Raw genomic sequence first — 26,902 nt, 5'->3', positions numbered from 1 at the left:
GCCAGGAAAGGGTTAACTGAGGCTACCAATCAGGGAGCAGCAAAGAGGGACTGCAGCTTGGCGCCCTCTGAGTGGTCTCCTTGGGTCACGTGCTTGCCCCGTCCACTCAGGGGACTGCTGTTGTGAGGGGCATGGTTGGAGGACCAACAATGCTACCTGGGGCTAGAGAGAACCTTAAAAAGTTAATCATGTGTCGCTCACACTCCCTGCCGGGTTTGCAGCATGTGCCCATCTGTTTGCTATGAGGTAAAAATAGGGTTCTATCTGCTTTCGGGGGGGTAACCCTATTTTCTGCTCGTCTGAATAGCTTGTGTGTGTGTGTGTGTGTGTGTGTGTGTGTGTGTGTGTGTGCGTGTGTCCGTGTCCCCATCAACTTCACAATGCCTGGACCAATATAACCCAAACTGGGTACAATTGTAAGGACACCGCAACAGCGTAGTTTGTGATGATGTCATCAACCTTGATTCAAGATGGCAGACGCGTAAATGTTTGAAGTGCAAGTGGGATAACTTGTGAACCGCCTGATTTAAACCAAATTTGGTAAAACTGTAGGGACACATAGGGATGCCTCATTGGTGTAGTTTGAAATGATGTCATCCACCCCAATTCAAGACAGAAGATGCATGAACGTCTGAAGCACAAGTGGGTAGACTTGGGGACCATCTAACCCATTTGAACCAAATTTGGTACAACTGTAATGAGTGACACCTAGGGATACCTCAACAGCATAGTTTGTGATGATGTCATCCAGTCCAATTCAAGATGGTGGACACATGAACATTTGAGGCACAAGTGGGCTAACTTGTGAACTTAACTGATTTGAACCAAATCTAGAACAGTTGCAGAGACACATAGGGACACCTCACTGCGATAGTTTGTAATGATATAATCCACTCCAACTGAGGATAGCAGATGCATGAACATCTGAGGCGTAATTGGGATAACTTATAAACCGCCTAACCAATCTGAACCAAATTTGCTACAGCTGTAGGGATAGTTAAAGGAACATTGGCGGATTAGTTCTTACCAGAACTACTTGTTCGAACATCTGAAGAGGGCTCAGGCATTCATCTGTTCTGGCATCCTGTTTCCAACAACAGCCAAATGCTTCTGGAAAACATATAAGTATCAGATCCATAACCCTGTTGTTTGTCCCCAACTGGTAAGAACATGTATATTAGGTGTTTTATGAATAAATAAATCATTATCATTAAGGATTAAGGAATGAAAATTCTGCTAGATCAGACCAAAGGTCCATCTGGCCCAGCAGCACGTTTCTAGCAGTAAACAGACAGAAGCCTACATGCTGAGCACGAAAAAAAGAGCCCTCCCCTGTTGCGTGTCCTCATCAAGTAGTTTTTAGAGATATACTGAATCTGAACATGGAGGTCCCATTTACCTGTCACAATTATTCGGCACTGGTCCTTGTTTATTCCTTTTTGTCTATTCCTCCTCTTAAGGAACTGAATTCCTTGTCACAAGGAATTGTCACAAGGAAGTTGTCCAGTGGTGACCAGTGTGGACAGTACCAGGGGTGGGGGGTGGTGAGAGGCACCTTTAAAAGTAAATTAGAAGGTGCTTACCAGCAGCACCACCACTCCAGCAAGCTGCCTCAAGCAGCGGAGCTGTGCCTGGCATGGTGGTGGCGCGGCTCTGGCACTCACCTGTGCATGCAAAGAGGCCAGGTGAGTGCCAGAGCAGTGCCCCACCGTGCAGGGTGCCAGGCAGAGCACTGCTGCTCGAGTCAGTTTGCAGGAGTGCCAGTACCACTGGTAAACATCTTCTAATTTACTTTTAAAAGTGCCTCTCTCTGCCCTCACCAGCAGTGACTGGACAAATTCCTTGTGGATGTGTATCCTTGTTTTAAAGGAATTTTTTGCTAGTCATCATCACTACATCTTGCGGTACCACATTTCATTCATTAATGGTTCATGGGTATAAAATCATACTTCCTTTCATGTGTTTTGAACCAATTTCCCATCGATGCCATTGGGTGCAGTGTTCCCTGTAATGGAGTCCCAGCTGTTGTTGACTACAACTCCCATAATCCTCAGCTGCAATGGCCTTACAAGGAACACTGATTGGGAGGCCCCAAGTTTTAGCATTATGAAAGCGGGAAGATCTCTCCATCCCATGCATAACTGTACAGACCACTACCACATTCCCTTTAGTTGTATTATTTTTCTAAACTAAAACCACTAAATGCTTTATTCTTTCAAAGGTATATTGCTCCTGGGTTGTGGCCCTGATTCTCTGGACTCAGATAACGTTTTGGTCTTACTAGTATCACAGAAGGAACTAGATTCACAGCACAAGCCTACACATGCCAATTCAAAAGTAAATCCAGCTGGATTCAATGAGACTTTATCCCAGGTAAGTCTCCTAGCTCTAGTCATTATTCCTGGATGTTCTGTCTGACTCCTGGGATGCTATATTCAACAAGAATAAAGAGGATCTGGATGGCAGAACAGGAGCTTGTCTAGAAAGCTGGTGACATTTCTCTGTGTAAGTAAGTATTAATATAGCTTAATCGGAATGTGTACGAATCGCAATTTGTGCACAGATTCGAAGCTCAGCTGGAGCACCTTTAAAAGTGGAAACACGTAGATACCTGCTCCTCTGCTGCTTGCCACAGCTTCCTGCTGCAGTGGTGTGCCCCCAGCACCCCTCGTGTGGTGTCAGTAGCACACACATGGCCTCTGTGCATGCATAGTGGCCATGTGCATGATCGGCATGGTTGCTGACCATGCAAATGGTTGTCACACATGTGCAGAGGCCATGTGCTTGCCGCTGTTGTGCCAGCACCACACAAGGGGTACTGGGGGGTACGTTGCTGCAGCAGGTAGCTGCAGAAAGCAGCAGAGGATCAGATATCATTTTTAAAAGTGCCCCGGTTGAGCTTTGAATCTGTGCACCAATTGCAATTCGTGCACATTCCAATAGAATAATAGGTGAGTATATGCTTGGTGTGTGTAAGGTGCACAGTTCAACCTCTGAGGTATAGGTTCCCAGGTATATGAGCGAGGCCTTGGAGAGCCACTGCTAATCAGGACAAAGGATACCGGGTAGCTTCATATGATGCTTCACCTCTTATCTGCTGGTGCAGGAATTAATACTTATGTTTTGATGCTCCACAAAATGACAAAATGTTGTGTTGTTACATATTTTATTCATTGAGATTCCTCCTCTTCCTCCTCCTCCTGCTGCTGCATTGTTTTTATCTCTAGTTCCCACCTTAATCATGTAAAGTTCACATTGGTGAATTTAATATGCAATCATGCATGCAGGGCAAAATTAGATCTTTCCCCAAACTGGGGTCATCCCTTTTACATTCTCTCACATAAATACATGGCTGCCATACATTCCCATGAGAAAGAATCAGACCCCATTTGAGAAGTTTGGAGGGTGGATCATAAGACTTTGTGTTCAGTGTTCTGCAACTCCATTTTCCAGGTCAGAATCAACCTTAATGAGGTTAAGTAGAGATGCAGGTTTGGGGCGGTATAGAACTATGCTAAATAAATAAATAAATAAATATCCTATGGTGTTTCATCCATACCACCCTTTGTAACACAGTCTAAAAATGCCATTTTAATTAATACTAGCTGACCTGGCACAGAGCATCTGCGCACTTAGTTCTCCCTGTCTCTCCTCCCACATCTTCATTTCTTTCTAACCCCCAGCCCCATTTTATTCTCTCTCCCTCGGTGGCCAGGCTGCTTCTCATCAGCGGCCACCTGCTAGCCTGATGGCAGCCGCTTCCCCTGCGCAGCCAGTAAGCCTGGTGCACCACTTCTCCTCCCGTTCCCATTGCTAATCAGCAGCTCGTTTGTGAACTCTCGCGAGAGCTGCCACACATGAGATTAGCGACGGGTACATTTAAGAATTAAATATATAGATAGATGGATATTGGGGTATCAATAAGCCCGATTACATTTCATGAGAAACTGAAAGTACTATGCACCAAATGCTGTCGTAATACTGTAAGCACTCTTTAAGACTATAAATGCATGACACCAACTGCAATTTAAGAAATCAACACCTTATTTACTATTAGGGGGCCTCTGAACCAGTTCCGTGCACATCCCTATTTACTATTCATTTTTTAATGGGAAGGAATAAAATAAAGAAGGCACTGGGTACATGTCACCCCCAGTGTTACTGGCATTACTAGAACAGAAATGGTTTCAGGGCATAATGTATCCCATTGCTTTTAAATACTGTATGACAAGACCCATTACAATATAAAAAGACTCATTACAACATGAACAACATAGGAGAAACATAACATGAACTGTAACAAAGGGTAACATAACTTTCCCATGCTCAGTAATTGAAACATAAGCAGTACAATTCACAACGGTGTGAATTTTCAAATGGGATACAATCCACCCCAATTTTTTCTAAGGGTTAATGGAAATATGTAAATTTACATTACATATTACCGCCTGTAATAATATATTTATTAATAATAAATTAATGCAAATTCCTGTAATAATAATGAGATATTTCGATTTGGTTCCTTTTTCTGGTCTGTGTGCATGAGCTCAGCAAATGTCTCTTGATCAGTCAAAATGAGTAGTTGATAACCACTTGCTCAGCACTGAACAATTAATTAGCATCTATTTAAAAGCCTCAGGTATGCAAAATGCCAGGCATATCAGCCTGTCAGAATTATACAATATTCCAATGTGTTTGAGGTAGCATTTGTTTATCGCAGTCCCCGAGTTTTGATGTGACAATGAACATTTCAAATATCTCATTGTTTGTGGCCCTTTCCTACTTCTTTGTGGGAACATCTAAGGTCCCCTTAGAGTCCACTGCAGTGTGAGGAACCAATGAAGTACAACTCCTTCTTGCATCACTGGGATGTGAGATGCCCCAAGTCAGATGAGAGGAGGAGACCGATGCTGTGACTCCTAACCATATCCACATTGCCCTTTCTCCAAACTGGGGCAATGGTGGCAAGGACAAAAGCTGTAATGGAAAAGGGGGGCCCAAGACCTGTTCAAAGCCTATTCAAAGCAGTGAGACTGTCAGAGTGTCTGCAGACTCTGCATCATTACTTCTGCATTGCTCCTCCCTCACCAGATTCAGAAGGGCATGCAGTTTTTCTTGTCTTTTGCAATCCACAAGCCATGCTGCTTACTGTGTCTGGAACTCACTCATTGACTGTGTGAATTGCTGAGAGAGTAAAAAGCCTTGTGTGTGACTGCTGCCAGATTCAATGAACAGAGCAGAGATGAGATGTGGGGGAAAGTGGACCAAAACAGAAACAACACCAGCTGGAACAAACAAACAAGCAACAACAAGAAAAATCAGAGGTGTGTATATGGAGGGGTGTGTGCAAAGAAAGAAAGAAAAGGACTAAGAAGTGAGGGTGCAAAAAGATGGACAGGGAAAGAAAAAGAGGGAGGTAATAAATAGACTTGGGAGTGAAGAGCTATCTTGTGGTGTGGAAAGAAAGAGAGCATTCCTCTTGGTGGATCGAGAAAAAAGGGGCTAACATGACTACAAAGACACCTCTGAAGAATAAAAAGAGAAAAGAGGATATATGGCTGAGACATGGAAGTTAAAAAAAACACCCCTCTTAGAAATGGGGACGCTGATGACATATCATGGTGCATAGCAAGAGGCTGCACTAGGGGGTTCTGAGACATAAAAGACAGCATGTCCCATATACAGTATAGTGGTATGAGAAAAGGAAGGGCAGTTAACAGAGAGAGATAAAGAAAGACATTGGGGAAAGCAGGGAGACAAGAGAACACAAGTTATGCATCACAGTGAGAAAGAGGGGTCAGCATAGAATAGAATCAATTAAAAAGAAAACACTAAGAATGGAAGCAAGTGATAGCTTTTCCACAACCAATGCAGCTACACAGGCCTCTCGAGTTAATAAAATGGAAACGCCGTCCTCACAGTCCTGCTTAATAGTCAATACATATATTTCCATGATGGTAAAGCAGCTACGCATCTGCTGTCAAATCCCCAACACCTTTACTTATTCACCACTTCCAAGAACACTGACAAGCAGTGGTCCCTCTCATTTTTTTCATCTCTGTGCGGAATGAGTTTTGTTCAGGGCGGCAGTATCAAGGCAGTGTGTGCACACATATATTGAGAGGGGGGCCTTCCTGATTCAACCTGAGTGAGATCTAAAATTAACTGAGCAGTCATTTTAAAAAAAAACCTTGTGAGTGTGTGCACATGCACAAACCTTAGAAGGAACACTGTTGTCAAGGAGTTTTGTTAATGTGCCAGGGGAGATTTGACCTTTTGGCTTTCTAAATGTATAAAAACATTTCCTTATGCCATCAGTATGACATGCTCAGATATACAGAAGTATATATACATATACTCATGAAGTAATGAAAAGGAAGAAAAAGGAAAGATTGTGCCATTGAGTCAGTGTTGACTCCTGGCAACCACAGAGCCATGTGGTTTTCTTGGTAGAATACAGGAGTGGTTTACCATTGCCGTCTCCCATGCAGTATGAGATCATGCCTTTCAGCACCTTCCTATATCACTGCTGCCCAATATAGGCGTTTCCCATATTCTGGGAAACACATCAGCAGGGATTCAAATCAACACTCTCCTGCTCTCCAGGCAGGTTGCTTCCTCACTGCAGCAGGGAGTAAATGCTCCAATTAAAATTGCCTTTATCTACATCTACTAATCACAAGAGCAATTCTTGTTTTTCTAGTTAAGAACTAAACACATCATATTCAGCCATCACTGGAGTAAGCTAATTAATTCATCCCATGAACCAATGTGTTCTAGACCTACTGGCTGACATCCAGAGCAAGGAACCGCATGCGAAATGAGCATTGTTGTAAGTAATGCAAGAGGATGGTTTAGCTGTGCTAAAAACAGGGATTGTGTCAGAGCTCTTTTGTGCCAAAGTTCCCACTGAAATCAAACTATTGCACAACTGCACACATGCTTACACAACATTAGTCTGGCATGCTTGCTCCAGGCTTAGCACTAGCAGTTAGTGTAATAGTGAATAATTGTACCTGTGCACAGATGTACACAGATTATACGAGTGCCGAATATAACATTTATTTATTTATTTATTTATTAGATTTATATAACGCCCTTCCAAAATGGCTCAGGGCAGTTCACAGCATGGTAAAAACAATTAAAACAAATTAATAATTAAAATCAAACTATTAAAACACAATAAAACCAATAAAACAGCTAAAAGCCCTGAAAATCAGGGCAACAATTAAAACGGTTAATCATTTAAAACCCTGGAAGGCCAGCCCAAATAGGTAGGTTTTAAGGGCTCTCCTGAAGGACAGCAATGATCTCAAATTATGAATTTCTGCCGGGAGTGCATTCCACCAGACGAACCGGTGGCAACTGGAGACAGACCTCCTCAGATGATCTTCACGTGTGGTGGGGATCATGAAAAAGAAGGCGCTCTCTTAGATAACTCTCTTAGATAACATGTGAATAGAGTTACAAGAATAACTCTCTTAGATAACATGTGAATAGAGCTATTGTCTTTGAGGTAAAGTGAAGTGATATGAAATTGCTGTCTGTTCATAAACATTGTGAATTTGTCAAGTCTCAGTAGGCCCGTAGGCCATATATTCTATGTGTCTAAAGATATATGTTGTTGGGGGGAGGCTGAAATCATGCCCACTGACTCAGACCCATCATTGTGCCCATTCTCCATGCATTCAAGGACCCATCTGCCTATGCCAACAACTCAACGTATAGGCTTTTGTACACTACGTGACATATTTTGTTTGGAAACAAAAATAATATAAGAAAAATCCAGGGTTGAAATTAATCACAGGTCAGGCACGCTAGGGCAAGAATTTAAATTTGATTCACAATGGAAAAAGAAGTTCAGTTATAAACAACAGTGTTTTCCATTCAATAACATTTAACAAAGTGACGTTTTTTGCACATTGTTAAGAAAATGGTTCTGTACTTGAGTAAGGATGGACCTGGTGGGAGGAAGAAAAAAATAATAATAGAAAACATTCAAGAGTTACATTCTTGTCTGTGCTTAAAGGTGGTTGCAATGTCATGGGGAAACAGATTTCATTATTTAATGTTGAGGCTATTATGCCTACAAGAGTGTGAATAAATGTTAAGAGGCATCTTCATTATTGGATGAGTACTAATACATTTTTGATGCTGTTCTGTGCCACTGGCTTTTTTTGTTTTTATTCTCCGTTCTAACACTTGAACTCAGAGTCACCCAACGAAACTGATTGGTAGTAGATTCATGATAGCCAAATGAAAGTACTTCTTTATACAACATTTAGTGAATGTGGAATTTATCAGCACAAGATATGGCAATTTTGACTGGCTTAAGGAATTCACAAAGAATAAGTCTATCAGTGGCTAGTAGCCATGACCATGACAGTTAAATGGAATTTCCATGTCCAGAGACAATAGCTCTATTCACATATTACATTTAACATGCATACAAATTTGTGTACAACGTAAACACAATTGTTGGTCTATCTATACATATGGACAGTTATTTACACATTACATTTGAAACATGAATATTTGATACACACGTGGACAAACGTGTTGGTACCCGTCCACGAGGGCGTTTGCCTGCATGTCAGAACAGCCTTGTGGTCTGCTCCTGTAGGACTCTTTTTACATTACTGAATTCACTTCTTTTCCTAACTATGCTCTTCTTAGGAGGCACAATCTTGTATGATTATGAACACTAACAAGGTGTTTTCTTTGTTCTCCCTCTTATGCTAGCTTGGGCTGCTTGACAGCATTTTGTTTATTTTGATGTATGCGGTTCTGAATTATTCTGGGGCATACATCTTTGGGAGTGTTCCATGTTTTAACATTTGGAGGGGTGAATCTTTCTCTCTCTTAGGCTTTTTCCTCTTCCAGGGCTTAGAAACCTAGCTCCTTGAAACTTTATTTTTTATCAAATTTGTACACCGCCCCAAACTTTCATCTCTGGGTGGTTTACAATAACATAAAACCAGTTAAAAACATATACAAAAACTTAAAAACAATTTAACAATTTAAAAATAAACCAAAGATTAAAACCCAAGAATATTAGGAAGCTGAGAAAGCTTGGGCGAAAAGATATTTATTTATCAAATTTATTTCCTGTAGAACAGGAGAAATATCAAATTATATAGCCAAAGGAATAAAATCTGTCATAGCTTGAGGGTGATGCTATCCTTTCCCCACATTTTTTTTAATTTTTACATTTATATCCTGCTTTTCCTCCAAGGAGCCTAGAGCAGTGTACTACATACTTGAGTTTCTCCTCACAACAACCCTGTGAAGTAGGTTAGGCTGAGAGAGAAGTGACTGGCCCAGAATCACCCAGCTAGTATCATGGCTGAATGGGGATTTGAACTCGGGTCTCCCCGGTCCTAGTCCAGCACTCTAACCACTACACCACGCTGGCTCTTCATATCACATATCATATTGTAACAGGTGTTAGGGTAACATGACCATCTAGGTGAATGGTATACATTTGAAATTGCTGCATGTATTTGCTGCTCCCTGCCTGTACCAAGCAGAAGGTCACACTTTTGGCAAGCTAGTGCTAATCCACAGCAAGGACAGTTCTTGGAAATGTAGAGGACATCTGACAGTATGCGTGGTGCTCCTGTGCACGATTGACCCAGGAATCCAATGAACGTTGCAACTCAAATTTGATACTCAGATGAATCAACCATTAGCACCAATTCACACCATTTATTACACACTGGTACACATTTGGTTAGGGGTGCAGAAAAAGGTATCGGACATCTGATTAGTGGACCCTGTACAGATTCTCCAACTTTTTGGATGTAGGTTGGATGGACGCTGGTTTGGTCCAGGTGGCCTTAACCACTTCTGGGATGGTAGGGAGCAGCGGCAAAGATACTGGTGCAACTGTAGATAGCTTAAGTAGCCCAAACACTGGGTCAGACACCTCATGTTTCAATTGCTGAGTCTCCAGCCCCAGGGCAGATGCCATATGCTGGATTTGCTTGAAATAGGATCTATAGTCTTCTGAGGGCTGGCCCTTATCCCTATCCAGGGTGTCTTCTGGCACTGGTGAACCCGGAACCACATAAAGATCCTTGTTAGTCAAGGAGGTGGCATCCTCTTCAAGAGTCAGAAGCAATATCTTCCAGACTAGCAGGGGCAGTAGGCTTGACATTCTGGTCAGACTGGATAGACTGCTTGCCCACTGATTCATGGCTGAGTAGTTCTTGCAGTTTCCCCTTTTCCCTTCCTGTTCTTTCTGGGAACTGGGTCACTTTGAGAGTCCCTAGGTGAGTGGGACCTTGTCTGTGAACGTGGCCATTGACACCTTGGGGGGCCACTCTCTCTGTCTTGGGCTCCAGCAGCACCTTCCTCTAAAATCAAGTGCCGCACTATGGTCCATATACATATACTCCTAGGGAGCTTGGCCATAATCACAGTCATAGTAGCCAGGGAGGCAGGGTTGGTACCAGACAGTAGCATAATGCTGCATCTCCTTGGCTCAGCTCCTGAAGAAACGCTCCCTCCTAGCCTGCTCTTCCCACTCCCAGTACCAAAAAATCTCATCTGACTTGGTATTGGAGCTGTCGGGCCCGCAATCCCAGACCAGGTTACTTCCTTCCTCCATGTCAGGATCATCATGCTCATCCTCCGGGTCTCACTCCCGTGGTATTGGGTAGGTGGCTACTGAGTCGGTCAGTGTATGCTTTTCTTCTTGCGCTTCTTTACACCAGCATCCTCTGGTGCTGTCGGTCTCTTAGGAGCCTTCAAACCTGATAAGCAGGGCTTCAGGTTCGGGGCTACCTCTCTCTCCAGCGAGGCAGCAGGTGGGCTGCCCCTGGGCATCACCAGAAGCATGGAGACCTCCTGTAAGGGCGGAGGAAGCTCTCATGAAGAGGACATCCCACCGCTAGTATTGTGCTAGCAGGATGGCTCCAAAAAGGCAGGGGACTGAAGGGCTGAGGTGACAGTTAAAGCCCTTTCCCAAAACAGTGCCCACAGACATGAGGCACTATTCCTCTTGGCCTGCCTCGTGAAAGCCTTGCAGACAGGGCACAAGTCCATCCTGTGAGCCTCCGCTAGATAAGTGAGGCAGCTATTGTGTCCGTCTGAAGCTGGAAGCTTCACTGTGCAGGACACACAAGCTTTGAAACAGGGTTTAGCAGCCTGTCATGGCTCAGACTTTGGAATCAGAAGACTCAGAGCAGGAAGACTAGCCTGCTAGTGAGCCACAGCAGCAAGATTTGGCAGAGAAACCAGACTCGGAACCTGCGGATTCTCAACAGCTGCCAGACTTGAATTCTGATGTGGAAGAGCCTGGGATTCCACCTATAGTGAGACGAAGTATCAAGAGGCAGGCTCAGAGGGACTCAAGCAGGTGCAGGAGATAACAGGGAAGAAAGCCAAACTGCTGACTCAGGGAAGCCTGATTGGTTCCTGGTTCTGTTGAGCTATATATATTCAACAGTCTCTCATGGCTGAGTTGCTGTTTGCAACTTCACTGGCAGCAGATACTATGCTCTTGGAATTATATCTTTTCCGTGTTCCAGTTTGTCTTGTCTGTACTTTCCTGTATTGTTCCCTTAATTCCTTGTTCTGTGTCCTTCGCTTGTTTCATTCCTTGTTTTGTCTTTTCTTCCACTTATTACTCAGTTATTGTTAGAGGGGGGTAGCTAGTTTCAGTTCAGGGGACTTAATTCATTTACTGTTTTCCTTGCGAGCCTTTTATTTTCCTTCATCCAGTTTTGTTGCTGCTTTCTGTTTACTCTCTCTCCGGGGGTTGTAAGGATAGCCGGGCTATCAGTTCACGACACAGCCGTAAACTGTCCTCAAGCTGACAGTATTGGAAGGACGCTTCGGGAAGGTGCTCTATGATCAAAGATTATGCCCCTGCCAGAATGGTGGAGACTACCGAACATCTGATGCTGAAATGTAGATTTTATACTGAATTAAAGGGAAAGCTTCTCTCCCCTCTATTAATTCATTACAATTCTAATTGCCCTTCTGATGGGGACAAGGTCCTTTTTCTGATTACTGCTAAGTCAGAGTATGTTTACAGGAGGGTAGCAAAAATAATTTTCATAGCAAGCAAGATTTGGTTTAGAGTGATTGAGGCATGAGATGCCGGGCTGTGCATTTCAGATTAACCGGTTTCATTTGAATGAAATTAGTCATGTATACGGTATTTGAAGGTATTAATGTTTTATGTATTTTATGTATTTTTTTGTTGTTGTTTCTTTTTCTTGTATTTATGCTGGCCTTGGGCTGAAATAAACAAATACATACATACTGTCCTCAGGCTGAGGGTGGGAGGAGAGACAGGAGGCCATTTGGGGGGGGGGTATATTGAAAGAAATGAACACGCAAAAAAAGAACAAAAGATATAACCAGAAGATAGATAGTAAGAATAAAATAAAACAATATGTGTGTGACAGAAGCAATAAAGGCTCTTTCTCTCTCTTACTGATAATATATTAGTATTATTATTATTATTAGTAGTAGTAGTAGCAGTAGTAGTATTATTATGCTATTTACACACAGTCTACCAGAAGTTATTGACTGGATTTGGTACTTTAATTATTGGGCCCTTTCCAAGGATCTAGGATAACTAAAGAAAAATTAAAGATATCATCATAGTATCCATGCTGTCCCGAGTAGTGTGGCCTTCTGTAGTTGATGTGTTGTAATTTTATCGATGCCCGAGGTGTCAAGATGGTGTTCAAGTTCTTTTGGTACTGCACCAAGGGCACCAACAACTATTGGCACCACTATTGTTTTCTTTTTTCAGAGCCACTCAATTTCAATCTGAAGGTCCTTGTTTTTAGCTATTTTCTCCAATTGTTTTTCATCAACGTCTATCCCCTGGGATTGCAATATCAATTATCAGAACCCGATTCTTCTCGATGACTGTCAGAACTGGCATATTGTGTGCTAAATGCCTATCAGTTTATATTCAGAAATCCCAAAGGATTTTTGCCTCCTCATTTTCTGTGAGTTTCTCAATCGGATGATTTCACCAATTCTTGCTTGCTGGCAATTTGTAATTCTTGCAAAAGTTCCAGTGGATCATCACAACAACTTTATTGTGTCTTTCCTTATAATCAGTCTGTGTGATTTTCTTACAACAAACAAGGTGCTCAACCGTCTCACCCGCTACCTTGCATAACCAACACTTAGTCTTTCTGGGTCTTATCAATTTTTGCTTTTAGAACATTTGTTCATAGTGATTGTTCCTGGGCTACAAAAATGAGACCTTCCATTTCTTTCTTCAGTGTCCCCATCTTTAACCTCTGCCATGTTGTGCTATTGTTGACTTTTGATTGTACAGTATGTCATTAAAGAACTGACCATGAAATTGTTGTGCCATTTTTCTTGATTCCTCATCTGCTGTTCTTTGTATTCATCCTTTGATTCCTTTATTTTCAACAGTCCTGTCTTATTCACTTCCTGTAGCATTTCTTCTTGGCTTTACATAAGAACAGCTCTGCTGGATCAGGCCCAAGGCCCATCTAGTCCAGCATCCTGTTTTGCACAGTGGCCCACTAGATGCCGCTTGAAGCCACAGGCAGGAGTTGAGGGCGTGCCTTCTCACATGCCATTACTCCCCTGCAACTGGTACTCAGAGGCATCCTCCTTTCATTGATGTATTCCACCAATGATCATTTTTCTTCTTCAACAGACTGTCTGACTTGCAACATTCCACGTCCACCTTCATTTCTTGGCAGGTACAGCCTATCAACATCACTTCTTGGGTGCAGGGCATGATTGATAGTCATTATTTTCCTGGTTTTCCGATCCAGTGCATCCAGTTCTGCTTGTATCCAATCAACAATACCTGCTGTATATCAGATTACAGGAATTGCCCATGTGTTGATTGCTTTGATAGTGTTACCACCATTAAGTTTGGATTTCAGTGTCTTTCTTACTCATCTGATATATTCCTTACTAACTTTGGTCTTCACTCCAGCATGTTTGATCTTGTCACTTTGGAGAATGCCCAAATACTTTTAACTTTCCTCAGGTAACAGGGAGGTATGTGAGGGGATGCTTATGTCACTTAGGGGGTGGGGCCTCTACCAGCAGGCTCTGATAGCTCTAGAAGGTTCCCCAGGGTTTGTCTATGCAGGTGCAGACATCCTTAGTGTGGAGGAGAATAGAACCACTACCAAGAACTTGATTTTGTATGGTAACAAGAAAGCAAGGAGATTGAAACCAGGAAGCAAGGAGATCGCAAGCCAATCAGAAGTCAGTGCCAAAACCAGTCAGCAAGGGAAAAACACCCCCCCAAAATGCCGCTCAGAACACTTGAAACATTCCAAATTGGAACAGGGTTGTTCTGTTCTAAGCTTGAAATAGGCCCTTCATTTGAAGGGTGTCTGTTTTGAGCTTGAAACACTCATAATGGCCCATTTCAAGTCAGAACATTTTGAGCTCAAAATATTCTGCACATCCCTAAGGTACAATTGGTGATCCCTAGGCTTCAAGGCTCATTGACATGGTGCTAGGGAACTTCCCTCCCCTTTCCCACAGAGCATTCCAAACCTTATAAAGAAGAGGGGATTCAAGTATTTCTTAGACTGCAGTTTTCTCTTCAGCTTTCTCAGTCCAGGCCTCCTACTGGGGCCTTGGGAAGAAAGTGTGACCCCAAACCTTTCTGGCTGCTTTCTCTTCAGCTTCCAACAGACTGAACCACTAAACAGAAACTAGCTCCAAACTTAACTGAGCTATTGACCCATTCTCCCGAAAAGAGAGGGGGGGGGAAACCACTTTTGAATTTGCTTGGTCTCAGACTGGGTCTGGCTACCAAGCTCAGGGCTCCTGTGGATTTCCAGGCCCTATTAACTAACTATCCACTACAGATTATTTCATCAAAAATAGTATATGCATATGAGAAATGAAAAACAAGGTGGAAGCAGCAGGCAACAAACCTAGGAATTTAATACCATAGGATACATTTTAAAGTGGCAAAACAGGGTTTAAAGTTATATGCTATAGCCTGAAACTCTTCTACATTCTGAATTCACTTGCAGGGTATACTTACTGAAGCGGGTGAATAAATGTTGCTTTTTCACTAGCTTGAATAAGTATCCACTTGAGGGAGCTCCAGTCTTTCAAAGCTGCTTTGCGTACTTCAGATAAACCATAGTTAACAGTGGCAATCTGTCTATTAGCTTTTCAAAAGCCAGAGACTATACACTTTGGTTTCACAAATAATTTCAGGGTGGAAGGGAAACAAGTGCCAGCCTTAACAACCAGGGACTGTATTTGATCCCCCACCCCCCATGTGACACATAATTCAAATGGATAACAGTTTTCTGTTTTCTGATTATGTATTTAATGCCATTTAAAAAAGCTTTTTTGAAAACTTCAGGCAACTCAGCTGGAAGCACGAAAATTAGCATGGAATGAAATATTTATGGAGCTTCATTCTACTTAAGATGTGTCATTTTTCTGCCATAGAACACCAAGGCCAATTAACCATTTCCAATTAAACAACCTCAAAACTAATCTCACACATCCAGAAATAGCCACTGAATCATAATGTCCACATTTCTGAATGCAGGAAGGTTGACCTTTGGTGGAGAGAGAGGTAATTTCCAGAGGAAAACACAACTAATGCTGCTAAGCCATAAAAAGGCATATGCTATTCTAAATAAAGACTACAGCAATTGTCAATTTTAGTTATAAGGTACAACTTATAATTATCCAGCTGAGTATATTCATTAATTGACTATGTTGCTGTAACAAGAAATTTAGCACCATGGGTGGGGTACTTTCAAGTGATACCTCGCCCAGAAAGTGACCATTTTCCATTACTGTTGAACATAACATTAAGAGGGAGAAATTCTTCGGACTGTGAATGGGCTTTGGGCATACCAAAGGGAAATGCCCCACAAAGGGCAAAATGGACTGCCGGGCAGGCTGCACGTCTTACTGATTTACTAAACTCCTCAAAAGCCCGGTTTTTACAGGATGTTATTATTCAAGGGACATCTGTGCCTGATGGTAGCTGCCTGTTAGATCACTATGATAGTCTCTTAACCTTAATACACCCAATGCTCATTAACACTATGCCAAAAACTGGACGGAAAGCTCTTTCTCGTCCCTGGTTTGATAGAGATTGCCACGAGGCAAAAGGTACGTTAATAAAGGCACTTGATAGATATACAGATGATACAACTAACCTCAATGTACAGGGTTTACTAATAATGAGGAGGCAATATAAGAGACTATTAAAACAAAAGAAATCTCAATGGATGATACAGAGAGGGGAGGAGTTAATAGAAGCGGCCAAACTGAAAAATCAAAGCACCTTTTGGCGCTTGGTAGCACCTTCATTAGGAAGAGCCCCCACTTTACCTGATTGTATAATTCCAGCTGACAAATGGGAACATCATTTTCATGAAATGTATAGACAAAATGACACCATAACAGTGAATGTTGAGGCATACACAACTGATCCCCTGAGATGGGACTTGGTCTCCTGCTCAGAACTAGAAGGTCTTGTAAGACAATTTTAAAAAGGCAGAGCCCCTGGAACCGATTATATTACTATAGAGGTGATTCTGTCTAACCTAGACTGGTGGGTTCCAGTTTTAGCCTCACTGTTCACGTAAATCGATAATACGGCAAAAATTCCACCACAATGGGGAGTGGCAATAATAGTCCCAATATACAAAAAAGGTAGATGGAGTGATCCTGCAAATTATAGGCCTATAAGTCTCCTGAGTGTGATTAGTAAAATTTATGCTAAACACTTAGCAATTAAGCTGGTGGACTGGATTGAAGAAAAGAACATTCTTGCAGTTGAACAGGCTGGCTTTCGAGCAGATCGTTCTACTATGGAACATGCCCTGACCCTCCATTATCTTGTTGAAAAATATACAGCTAAGACGGGTGCTGCACTTTATACTGCATTTATAGATCTGAAATCGGCGTTTGATTCCATATCAAGAGACAGGCTCTGGCAAAAACTAATAGATTTGGAAATAGATAAGAGATTACTATTATTAATTTATAAACTGTATGAGAAGTCTCGATTGCGGGTCCACTGTAACCAGTATGGTTATTTAACGTCAGATGTTCCAACTAGTAGAGGGGTAAAGCAGGGTTGCATTTTGGCACCTACTTTATTTAACATCTATATCAACTCAGTGGTGAGCTGTTTATCCTCCAAAACTGGCACAGAAACACATTGCAGTCCTGCTGTATGCAGACGATATGATCCTTTTATCCCAGACGCCCATAGGACTACATCGAGCACTAGCACAATTAAGTTTGTTTTGTAACAGAGAGATGATAGAGGTAAACCACCAAAAGACAAAGGTTTTGGTGTTTGCTAAATGGCCAAAGAGATATATTTGGCACATGAATGGGAATACAATTGAACAAGTTCAATCTTATAAATACTTAGGTGTTGTATTCCACTCATCTGGTTCCCATATTGCGCAGCAAAAACATATTATTCAGAGTGCCCAATTATCAATTAATCTAATCAAATCATTTTATTTCTCATGGGGAGCTTCGTACATCCCTGTTGCAATAAAATTACTATTGGCCAAAGTGTATCCTCAGATAATGTATGGTGCACTATTGGGCCCATTTAGTAATTTTGCTCCGTTAGAAACACTTCAAACTAAGTTCATAAGAACTATATTACAGCGGCCGTGTTGTGTCCCAAATACTGTTATTAGAAGGGAGGTGGGTCTGGTTAGATTTGAATCATGCTATTGGAGATCTATCATACTTTACTGGTTAAAATTGGTTTTCACGAAAGTCGGCTTAGTACATTTAATTTTGGAAGATTCCTTTAAATCCAAATGGAAATCGGCAATTACAGAAAAATTACTATTATACGGATTCTCTCATGATGATTTTATCAGATTAGGTTTCGATCAGGCTAGAAGAGAAATTGTGCAACGTATCCATGACGTGGAGTTGCAGATGGAACATGCAAAGTTACCGAGTAGCATTTACATAGGCAGTCAGTGCACCGAGCTCAAGCCTGCTACATATTTAAGTAGCATCTTAATTCCAAAATTTAGACGAGCTCTAACACTTGCCCGTGTAAATGCTCTCCCAACAGCTGTGCTTCATGGGAGATTCCAGGGTATACCATATGCATCAAGATTATGCCCTTGTGGATCTGGTAACGTTGAAACAACTGCTCACATTTTACTGCATTGTGAATATTACAGAGACATAAGACGCCAGCAAATTGCCCCACTTTTGATTAATTTTCCGGGTTGTGGAGAGGATTTTTATTTAAACTATTTACTCACTAATCCTAATTCGGATATTATTTATATCGTGGCCAAATATTGTTATATAATATGCCAAATGCGTATAAATGTAGTCTGATTTTATATTATCATGTTGTTGTTGTTGTTGTTGTTGTTGTTGTTATTTTAATATTGTTGTATTGCTGGTCTACGACCAAAATAAAGTTTTACTTACTAGTAAACAACCAAATAGTTTAATTGCAAAAGCCACAGGGACTTTAGGTTTGTCTTTTCTGTAACATTTAAAAACTTTTACTATGCTTTCTTAATATTGGATTAACATGGTTCTGCATTATCTTAGTTTTTATAATCAATACTTTTTTTTTTAGAAAAAGGAAAATGACAGGTTGCTTATCTGTAACTTTCATTCTTTTAGTGGTCTTCTGTGCCTTACACCAAAGGATGCCTCACAAGCTCCGGCTTACCTGGAGGTGCGAACAAGCAAAAAGTGACTGGAGAATAGTCTGCCCAAAAGATCCATATCTGCGTCCCTGGTCGTCCAAGGTGTAGTGCTGTACGAAGGACAGCAGAGAAGACCTAGTTGCTGCTTGACAGATGACATCCAGGGGAACAGACCAGTCGAATAAGACCCAAGTAGCAACTGATCTAGTTGAATGTGCCTTCACCAGTAGAGGGAAAGGCATGCATGCAAGCTGGTAAGACAGTTCAATCGTATTCACAAGCCACCTGGAGAAAGTCTGAGCTGAAACTTGGCAACCCTTCTGAGGAGTAACGAATGAGACAAACATCAACGCAGAGTTGCGCCAAGGGGCAGTACAGTGTATGTAGAATGCCAATACCCTGTGAACATCCAGGGAATTGAGTCTCAGTTGTGCCATCAGGGGGAGTAGGAAATAAGGTTGCTAGGACCAATGGTTCAGAGAGGTGGAAAGAAGATACCACCTTCAGGAGGAAGGAAACATTGCGGTGCAACACCACCCTGTCTTTATGGAAGATCAGGTACGGAGGGTCCACCCTAAGGGCCCAGAGTTCACTGACGTGTTGGGCTGATGTGACTGCAATGAGGAAAGCTACTTTCCAGGGAAGCAGGTGAATGTCAACGGATGCTAAAAGCTCAAAGGGTGGACTTGTGAGGTAAGAGAGGATGAGTGAGATGTCCCACGCCAGCACCATGATTTGGTCATCTGGGAATTTGTGCTGTAACCCCTTAAGAAATTATTTGACCATGGGGTTCTGGAACCACACTGGACAGGTGGATGGCATGTAGGCAACTATTGCCACCAGGTGTACTGGGATGAGATCTTGAGGATGGATTCTTTGAGATGAAGTAAGTAAGAGCAGATAACATCTCAGGTGAGTTAGGTTAGAGCGAGGACTCTTGAGAGGAGAAAGGCTTGAAAGTGTTTCCACTTCGGGGAGTCAGAGGACTGTGTGGAGGGCTTCCTTGCAACCTGGATCATTTGTTATAGGTGGACAGGAAAGGAGGCTGTATCCTCCATGCAGTGAGTCTGAGGCTGTGTAAGTATGGGTGAAGGATTTGCCCACTTGACTGCATGAGGAGGTGAGGATGATGTGGGAGTAGTACATGGGAGCTGGCAAAGAGGTGGAGGAGTGCCAGAAACCACGGGTGGTGAGGCCAGTATGGGGTGATGAGGATGCAGTCTAGTGCTTCTTGTTGGATCTTGAGGAGAATGTGAGGAAGTAGGGGTATTGGCGGAAAGAGGTAAATGAAGAGGAAGGAATTGCTAGTGACTGCAAATGTGTCTTCAAGAGAGTTCTTCCCTAGATCCCCTCTGGAGCAGAAGAGGAGGCACTGAGGATATTCTTTGAATGCAAAGAAGTCAATAGTGGGGTATCCCCATCTGCAGAAGAGGGGCAGCAGCATGCAACTGTCCAATTTCCATTTGGGGGTGTCAGTGCATCGTCTGCTCCAAGTGTTGGCTTCTAAGTTTGTGATGGTTCAAATATGCATGGCCTGGGGGAGAATGTGATGGTTCCATAAGTCATGGTAAGTTGTAAGAGGGCCCTGGAGCCGGCGCCTCCCTGCCTGTTTATGTAGGCCTTCACCATGGTATTGTCTGTTTGTATGGTCACCACTGAATCACAGAGGAGAGGAGGGAATCCTTTCAGGGCCTTGTAGATTGCGAGAAGCTCTAGGAAGCTTATATGATGACAAGCTATGGTCAAGGGCCACAGGCCACTGAGACAGAGGTCTTGAACAAGCACTCCCCAGCTGTGTTTGGAGGCATCTGTGCTGAGTATATGGGTAGGCCTTGGGGACTGGAAGGGTGTACCCACAGAGAGATGATAGAGCTCTGTCCACCACTGCAGAGAGTGTCAAACATGAGCGGGGTCCGTCTGATGATCGAAGCTGAATCGAATCAACACTTGTGGGCGCGAAGGTGAGCATGAGGAAGAACATGTGTACTACACATGTGTAGTAGTGGCCAGGTGACCAAGATGGCATTGCAAGTTCCTTGCAGAAGGGGCTGCAGTGGAAGCGACCTTGGTTTCCAGTGTAAGCAATGCTCGTTTCCTGCAAGGAGGAAGAAACACTTCAGCATAGTGAGAGTGGAAAATAAGGCCCAGGAACTCAATGATGGTGGTTATGGATGCGGCTAATGCTGAAGGAGAGACTGCCACAATTAGCCAGTTGTATGGCTATGGGAAGAGTTGGACACCTGCCTCTTGAAGGAAAACTATGACTAGTGCCATGAATTTTGTGAAGATCCATGGGGTGGGGAAAGGTGTTGATCTGTCAGCAGACGAAGAAAGGCTGAGGGAGAGCTCGTGCTTATGCATAGAGTATAAGGGCAGGGACTCCCACCTAAACTAAAAGAAGCTTGGAACATTCTGAACTGGGTCTCTGTGGAGGCGCAAAGCTTTTTGGTGTAAGGCACAGAAGACTACGCAGAACAACAACTGCTTAATATTGAGAGCATTTCATTTACATTTCACTTTGAAGGTGATAGCTTATATTGATTGTCTGATAAGAAAGTTTATAGCTCATGTAGGATTAAGGTGGGATAATTCAAACATCTTTGATAAATTATTGTTCTTCCTAGTATTTCATATCCGAGCTTCTTAGTAAATTGTGGTTACAAGAAGCCAGGATTTCCCAGGTTCAGATGTCACAACAAACTTCAGCTTGTTCAGAACGAGAGACAGAGAGCACATTCCTGTTCCTGAAGGATTCATAGACTTGGGTTAGATGTTACAAGAAACCAAGGTTTATCATTATTTCATTTAGCCTGATAATTGTGAGATGTGCATTTCTCCCTCCCCTTTAGATGTGCACCACTAGTAGTTCTGAACAAGCTGAAGTTTGTCGTGACATCTGAACCTGGGAAATCCTAGCTTCTTGTAACCACAATTTGCTAAGAAGCTAGGATATGAAACTGGGATTGAGGAGGGAGCATACAAGCCGGAGCCTCAATCAAGATGTTTAAACATGATTAAACCATGATTTTTGTCTGAAATATGAACTGAGCAGCAGTGTAAATGATGATTTCTTCATATGAAGGAATGGGGGATCTGCATATTAATGAGGGGCACTTCCCTCCCCTCCCGAGAGGCATTCCCAGAGAACTCCCCAGAGAAATTCATTAGTTTGGTGCTGGGTTACAGATTTCCATAAACAATCCTTTTTACCCACTGGATTAGTACTAGTTGCCTATACGCTGCTGCTAATGAACTTCGGTGCCACTATAATTCTGGCACTTAACCCCCAGGTTTTATTGCACATGTGTACTTTATTCATAGTTGCATTGCATTATGGGTGTGTCCAGTGGGCGGCCCCACTGTGCTTACTGCTCCAGCCAGACATGTAGCGGCAGCAATGGGGGCCGGAACAAGGCCAAGTGGCAGCAGGATGGCTAGGCCAACCGGAGACAGGTGGAGATGCCGAGCTTGAGTGAGGCTCCTGGTGGGTGGCTACATGAGAATGCCTTAGGTGAGGCGCCTCTCACAAGGAAGGGTGGGGGCGAACAGGAGGAGGGGATACAGGGATCAGAAACAGCTGCCAGTGAGGGGAATGTAAAGGTGCTAATAAAGCAGAGCTGAGGCCCGGAGTGAGGGGAAAAGAGGTTGCTCAGGATGCCAGCAGCTATTTAGGGCACAGATAGCTGGTGATGAGGAGCAGCTAGAGGGAGAGTGGTGGAGTCTTCTGTAGAGAGGCTGCCACACTGAACCCAAAGAGCCCAGAGGAGGAGGCAACGGGTGAATGCTAATCCCCTCTCCTCAACCACTCTGAGGCCCTGCTGCAAGGGCTGCAGGCGCAGGACACCTCCTGGCTGCGACAAGGTGTTTTAGTTTACATTTGCTGCATACATTTTAGTCTACATTTGCTGCATGAATTTAATTCTCATGCATTCTTATCCATCTTTAGTACTATATTTTGCTCAGCTCCACTTATGCAATCAAATCTTGGTTAAAAAAAGAAAAACCAATAATAATTCTTTCCCCGCCATATACAACCTAACCACTAGTACCAGAGCAGAAAACAGATCTCTCCCCAAAGGCTCTGAGCCACTGTTTAGTCTGGTGGAGACAAATGCTTGGCTTAATGTAGATGAGCCTGCCTTGGCAGGCATGTAAAGTTTCAAGAAGCATAAATTGCCTTTCCTTGGCCCTTCTCAAATGCATGTTTTCCGTTAGCACACATGAATCAACCATATTCTAATGCAGATCATGGTTCCATCTAGACTAGAACTGACTATTCTTACAGGCAATAGCTCTCCAAGATCTCCGGCAGAGGGTTCCACCCCCAACCCCAACCCCAGTCCTGCTATCCAAGATCCTCTAACAGGAGATACTAGGACTGAAGCTGATATCTAATGCAGGCTAAGCATGAACTCTGCCAATGAACTTCCCAAAGTAAAAGTGCCCATAAAGTGTTAGCATGCTGCCACTTAATTAGTACCACACAGAAGACTATTATGTGCCTTTCTTTATCTCAGTGCTAGGGCAAGTCAGCACAATTTATCTATTTATTATTTTCTATATAGAGCCTTTTTCACAGTAATCCTCTGGCCCATGTTTCCTGCTCTGTCCCCTTTCCTTTGATCTCATTGTCGTGAGTGATGGGCAAAAGAGAAAAGTTTGTTACACCTCCAGGTCTTTCCAGATAATAACAAAAAGTGCTAGTAGCATAATAGTCCCCCCACCACACACACACACACACACACACACACACACACACACCACCACCACCACCACCATCACCACCACCATTATGAAAGGAATTAGTCTTCCTACACAGGAGATATTCAGGGTCAGAGCTGTCCTATAAGGGAAGGTAGTGTGATTGAATGCCACTTCAAAATACCATGGAGATATTGCTGGGTACTGGTAACACAGGCTCTTCAAATACCCGATTTTTTAAAAAGCAAATGGTCCTCGAAATGACAGGGCAGATCTTTGCTGCTGGGGACAAGAAGGATGGTCTTGTTTGTGTTCACTATTTCCTCATGCTTGAATGTTATAGTGGAGGTGTATTTAGCTTCTAGCTACTAATAATGACAATACACAGCTTGTGAAAAGGTCATCAAATGGCTTGGACATGACAAGGGGGAAGTTGTGTAGCTTGTCCTTAATGGTGGAAAAAAGGAAGAGAAAAGTCCAAAGGGTGTTGGTGATTTAAGATTTAATTAAAAGTGACCTGTGTTTAAGCCCAATGCATTTTAGTACAGATACCCTGCTTTAGAGACACAATGGTTGTGTTGTGACAATTGCATATGTTACGATCTCTAGCTATAGTAGCCCTAGAGCCACTACAGGCACCTTATGCTTTTTAAAAATTTGTCGCTAGTGAAATCAGAGGTACTTTCCAAGAGACGATGTCCCAGGCACTAAGCCAGCAAAAGCTCCTGACACATACACTGGCACATACGTAACCATGTTTTACACTGCATTCACAGACGCACCCAAACTACCAGTAAAATAATAAACAGCATTTCCCCATGTGTATTGTGGTTTGAGCCTGCAACAATTGTACTACCTTGTGTAAAGATTTCAAGAGGGCTGTGTTGCATTTTCCATAGAAGCAGCAACAGAGGACAGCAAGAGTTGCTGGCATTTTCTCACTCCAGCTTTCTGGACTTGACTGAAAGGGCGTGTGTATGTGTGTGCGCATGCACATTTTCCCGGAAGAGGAATGCATCTATCTCCGCAATGGGAGAACATGCAGGAGATATACACAGCCTAGCCCTTATTTATAGAAGTGGCAGAAGAAGAAGTATGAGTCCTCACATTTCTTCTCTTGCCACATCTTTGGAATATTATGCAGAGCAACACTGTTATTCCCCAAAGTAAATCAGCAGCAACAGTACATTTACTGCATGAAAAAAGTCAATCATCCAGAAAGGCCCTTAGTTATATTTCGGCAAAAACAGTTTTGATCTTTGATCTTTAACTTACAGAGGTTGCATACGATAGTTTGATGACTTTTGGTTTAATTGGACACACAGGTCAATAATAATGATATGGCTTAAAAGCTTAAGTGGCTCAAGAACTATACTGGGGGGTTTCTACTGTGTTCCCTTGTAATGAAAGGTTGACCTGTAAACCCTAATTGGAGTTCATTATATTCAGGAAATCCTATGAGCACAATACATTTATATCAAAGGTCTGCAACGGTTACATCTGGCGTTCTCATAAAATACTTACAGAAGCTCAAACTACTGCAAACATTTTGTATTTTAGGTATATAGCCATGAGGTACAATCATGAGCATGTGGAAGGTCCCAGGTTCAAACCCTTGTATTTCTGATTTAAAAGGATCCCAAGTAGCAAGGCTATGAAAAGATCTAGGCCTAAGACACTGGAAAGCTACTACCAGTCAGGAGATGATGGCTCAGAATCTGGCTCAGAATCTCAGATGATGGCTCAGGAGACACGGGATGATGGCTCAGAATCTAGTTGACAACTAGAACTAAAATCTCACAACCTGAAAATCCTGAATCAAATTTAAAGCAAAATATAGCACATCAGGATGGCACTACATGTGAGCACGATTGCCGGCTCCGTGACGGAGCCAGTGGGGGCTGGGGAGCTCAGGGGCCACACGGAAGCCCGGAAGCCCCAGTATGCCCTGCGCAAGCACGCAGGGCATACTGGGGAGACCTCCAGAGCCGGGAGGCGGCTTTTCACCTCCCCTCCAGGGGGTCTGCTTGCAAGTAGCCATGCCGGGGAGTCGCGCCGCGGCTACTCATGACCAGATAGCCCGGGTTTGCGGAGCGCTCACTTGAGCGGGTTACCCGCTCGAGAACCACCGGGCTCGCAGCCGAGCCCGGTGGTTCTCACGATCAGGAAAAATTGGGCTAGGCTTTCCTAGCCCAATTTTCCCCGATCATGAGAATAGCCCCATTGTCTACCCCTGCCTTAGAGATGAACTGTTTTGTATTTGAAGTAAACTAAGAGCCCTTTCTCATGAGCAGTGAGAAAGGGCTACCAGGTTTGCAGGGAGGAAGCCCAAAAGAGTTTACCTCCCTGCAGATGAGCATTCTGCTGTCCCTGAGTGGGCGGATCGCCCGCCCACAAGAGCACTGGCTGCTGCCAGCAGTTCCGAGGGTCAGGGTGCCAGTACGCATTGCCCCACACCACCCTGCCCCTAGAGCTCCAATAGTGCACTGTGCAAGTGTGTGGTACATTATGTGGATCCCCCCTCGGCTCCCCGAGTCTGCCAGCCGCAGCTGCACACACAGCCAAAAAAAAAAAAAAAAGAGGTAAGGGGAGCCCTCGCACCCTGAACCTCGTTTTGAAAGGTGGCTACAAAGGCAGGTTTGCTGCCATGGTGCCTCCGGGATTGGGCCTGATCCTGGTGGTTCACACACACGTGCAAAACCGGGCTGGGCTCCCTTAGCCTGCCTTGCATGCGCATGTGAATAGCCTCTGTGTGTGAAATAAAGGATAACAGGAAAACACCTTTTAGTTGGGTTTCAAAACATGAACACAGGTTTCCCCATCCCTGTCCAACAGTCTATTCTTCTTTATGCCTTTATCCAAAGAAATCCGTCTGACTGAGGCAGCCGTACCCAACCCTAGACTGGAAGAGAATCTTCTGCAGGTCAAGGATCCTGTGGTAAAATACTTGAGCTGGAGCTGAAGTTCAGCATACTGGTGTTACGCGATTGATCAGGGAAGGTCAGAAGGCTAGAATATTAGTATTTATACCAGGCCTAGAGCATAAGAACATAAGAACATAAGAACAGCCCTGTTGGATCAGGCCCAAGGCCCAACTAATCCAACATCCTGTTTCGCACAGTGGCCCACCAGATGCCGCTGGAAGCCACAGGCAGGAGTTGAGGGCATGCTCTCTCCCTCCTGCTGTTACTCCCTGGTACTCAGAGGCATCCTGCCTTTGAGGCTGGAGGTAGCCTATAGCCCTCTAACTAGTAGCCGATGATAGACATTATCACAGACATTATCATAGCCCTCCATGAAGTTATCCAAACCCCTCTTAAAGCCATCCAGGTTGTTGGTTGTCACCACATCTTGTGGCAGAGAATTCCACAAGTGGATTATGCGTTGTGTGAAAAAGTACCTCCATGTGTTGGTCCTAGATTTCCTGGTAATCAATTTCATGGGATGACTCCTGGTTCTAGTGTTATGTAAGAGGGAGAAGAATTTCTCTCTATCCACTTTCTCCATACCATGCATGATTTTATAGACCTCTA

At 43.3% G+C, this 26,902-nt stretch overlaps 1 protein-coding gene and 1 long non-coding RNA gene across 6 annotated transcripts in view; one reads left to right on the top strand and one right to left on the bottom strand.

Moving 5' to 3' along the window:
* Positions 1-26,902, bottom strand: part of LOC128324989 (cadherin-6) — a 278,253-nt gene that overhangs the window by 193,872 nt on the left and 57,479 nt on the right. For 3 of the 5 annotated variants that reach the window (XM_053250290.1, XM_053250289.1, XM_053250288.1), the window contains exon 2: positions 1,028-1,110. The exons of the other annotated variants lie outside the window; for them this stretch is intronic. The gene's annotated coding sequence lies outside the window, so the exon portion shown is untranslated. The remainder of the gene's footprint in view (positions 1-1,027; positions 1,111-26,902) is intronic. 5 annotated transcript variants of the gene reach the window in all.
* On the top strand, positions 121-21,354 carry LOC128324994 (uncharacterized). The gene is made up of 3 exons (XR_008307210.1): positions 121-246; positions 2,222-2,373; positions 18,643-21,354. It is a non-coding gene; the product is annotated as an uncharacterized LOC128324994 (long non-coding RNA).

This window comes from Hemicordylus capensis, chromosome 4 (genome assembly GCF_027244095.1).
Source record: "Hemicordylus capensis ecotype Gifberg chromosome 4, rHemCap1.1.pri, whole genome shotgun sequence".
NCBI classification, from domain to species: domain Eukaryota; kingdom Metazoa; phylum Chordata; class Lepidosauria; order Squamata; family Cordylidae; genus Hemicordylus; species Hemicordylus capensis.
Note: the sequence above shows the minus strand (reverse complement) of the source record. Positions and strands in the feature narration are given on the sequence as shown.